Below are 3520 nucleotides of genomic sequence, written 5' to 3'. Positions count from 1 at the left end.
TTTTTTTTAATTTATCTAAAAATAGAGATAGAATAAAGTGAAATTTATCTCTTAAATTTTGAGTTTTATGGATAAATGTTAGGCATTGTTATTATAATTAAATGCATGTTTCAAGATATCTTCCTTTTTTATTTTTCTTATGCTAATTATATTCTCTATTTCGTTTATTATTTTTTCTATAGAAATTTAATTTTCAATGATTTTATAAGCAACACTTCCTGTATTTAATTTGACAAAAATACTATATGTTCATTGTCAAGTTAACATAAAATTAGAGTTCTTTAAGTTAAAACACTTATTTAATGCTAATTGAATGTGCAAAAGTATTAGAGTCTCAATAATAATTAAATACTAATCAAATTAACTTATAGATAACATAAAAATGATCCCAAATTTGAAAGATTTTTTTTATTCAAATATTAATATTGTTATTGTTATTGTTATTGTTGTTGTTGAAAAATTAAGTTGCAATAGAAGATGTTGTTATTATTTTTAACGACCCAATACGGATTGATGACCAAATTTTTAATTCAATCAACTAAGTCAAACTGAATTTACCAATTTGACTAACAAAATCAAACTGGATTTAATAATTATGCTAAAAATAACTTTTATTAATTTTTTTTTATCTAAGAACTTAATTTCATTAAACAAAAAAATGAGGGTCATCTTGATTTTTTGAAAATGTAATTTTTTTTTTTTTGCTTTTTGATAAACAGAAAAAAGCTATTGCACACTAAGGGGTAAGCTTTAACTTATATTGTTTAAGATTTAAGAGTATAAGATTTGTGTTTAAGTTTAGGGTTATAATTATTATTATTTTTGTGGAGGTTGGTGGTTATATAGTTCGTTTGTCGATAAGTTTCTGCAAGCTTTTCGTCGAAATAAATTATACGTCGGTAATAAAAGAATAAGGGAGTGGATATTTGTAAAAAGCACTCTGATATTCAAGTCAATAAGTGAATAATAGGCTTTCCAATAAAAATAATTTTTTAAAAATATTTTTGTGTTTTGCGAATATATCCGATCTGACCCAGTTCGTAAATGTACGGATCAGATCGAATCCAAACTTAAAAACTGCGGATATTAGATCCGATGATTTTAGTGCAGATCGGATCGAAATTTTGGCTATATCCGATCTTATCCAATCTGCGTTCATCTCGTTGAATTTTCGAATAATTTTACCATTAACGGAAAGTAATAACGCATTTGAGCATTTTGATATGTGCTTTAATGATCATTATTGATAATCAATCTATAATATTTTTGGCCGAATTATAACATATGACCGATTTATAACGATCATATCAATTATAATTTTATAAGGTTTACGTTTTAAAGTGTTAGATTTAGAGTTTATGATATTTTATTTTTTATTTATTTGTTTTTTTCTTTTTTTTTTTGTTTACTTTTAACAGCAAGTTAAATTTACAGAGCACTACACTATTTTTTTTAAAGTGTACTAATATTTGTCTGTACTGATATACTAATATTTGATGCATTGACTCTAAATTTATTTTATTTATATTCGATATAATAATATACACAAAAAATAAGATACTAAATTAGTGTGTTTATGAATTAAGAAATAATTAAATATTATGTTTGATTAAAAAAATAATTTATTGCGGATAGAGTTAGATAAAGAACTTTAAGATATAAGTACGATTAGAATTCAAAGATTCTTAACTCGCAAATCTAATAGAATTGAATTTTAAAAATAATTTAAACATGCAGATAGAATTAGGATAGAATCTAAATTCTACTCTATTATTATCCAATACATTGCTAATCGAAAAGTCATTATTTAAGGTTTAATTTAGAATTGTAATTATATATAAATTAATTATAATTCATCACATGCATGTTCTTTTTGAATTTAAGTGACTTTTTTAGGTTAAATTTTACCATTTATGCTCTATATTGTTTAGTGTGTTTGTTTTTAATTTTTTAGTTATCTGTAAATATATTTATAAAAATATAATTTTATTTTGTCCAGTATTTACTACCGCATTTAGTAGATAAATAACAAAATTTTTATTTATTGTTATATTGATTGAGTTTGAAGATTTTATTTCTACTTTTATACATTTGTTTATATTGTATGATTTGTATTTATGTTAGTGACATCACGACAGTTCATACATTTTAATATTCGTGTAAGAAAATATTTTGAATTTTTTTCACTAACTAGAATTAATTTTAAAATAAAAAATTATTTTGTACATTATGTTATTAAATAGTGTAGTTATTCATTTTTTTAATGGCAATTATTATCAAATAAAATGATATAAAAATAGAGAAAAAATATATTCCAATCTAAGAATAATAATTTATTTTTCAATAGAATAAATTATATATTGAATAACAAAAGTTATTATAGTTTCTTTTTACACAAATTAATATACTCAACTACGGTGTTTTGGTAATATTGCCAAAAAATATTAATCAATCTAATAGCTTTTGTAATGACATAAGTTTATAAGTTTAGAAGCTTGAAAATCATGTAATAAAAGATAAAATTTTAACCGATAATAACGTTGATTATATTGTTTGACTTCCTGAATAAATATGATACCAATAAATAAAACTGTCACAGTTAAATTTTAACAAAGGCAAATCTTCATAAGTATTGCTATCATCAATTAGAATTGTTCTACTTTCAAGACAAATACTATTTTCTTTCACTATATTTTCCAACTCAGCAGGTCAAGAACTAATCATCCACGGATTGAAACTCCATTTATTAAGGGTCTGCCGCTAGCTAGGAGTGGAAACAGGCCAGGCCTGTCATGTAGTTGATTGGCCTGAGCCTGGTCTGCAGCCTGCTATAGGCTTTTTTCAAAGTACTAAGTCTGGCCTGGCCTGAAGCCTGTTAAAAGGCCTGCTAATTTTTTTTTTTACAAAAATAAAAATATTATTTAAAAAAAATATTTTTTAATAAATATATTTATATATAAAATGTCATATTTAATATTTATAAGAATTTTTAAATTTTAAAGTATTTAAAATAAATAAAATTATTTATAATTAAATATAGTAAATTTAAAATATCTCATTATTTTATTAATAATAAAAAAATTATTTATATATATAATTATATATTAAAAGGCCCAAACAGGCTTGACAGGCCATGCCAGACTAATTAGTGAGCCTGGGCCTGGCCTATTAACATAATAAGGCTTTTATAACAGCCTGAGCCTGTGCCTATTTTATAACAGGCCAGGACAGGCCAGGCCAAACACAGGCCAGGCTTACAGGCCCCTGGCAGGCCGCCTGGCATTTTTCCACCCCTACCGCTAGCCAATGAGTTGTTACATACACAAGGCGGGATTCGAAACTCTAATACTTAATTAGGTAGATGAGTGAGATGATCACTCAATCAATCCAAATCAGTTAAAATAAATACTAATTATTTTTAATATTAAAAATAATTAAACTTTGATTTTAATTATAATTTTGTAAAATATTTATAATAATACTTATTATATATATTTTTTATTTAATCTCTTTTAATAAA

The sequence above is a fragment of the Arachis ipaensis genome, chromosome B06 (genome assembly GCF_000816755.2).
Source record: "Arachis ipaensis cultivar K30076 chromosome B06, Araip1.1, whole genome shotgun sequence".
NCBI lineage: Eukaryota > Viridiplantae > Streptophyta > Magnoliopsida > Fabales > Fabaceae > Arachis > Arachis ipaensis.
This window is presented reverse-complemented; position numbering follows the sequence as displayed.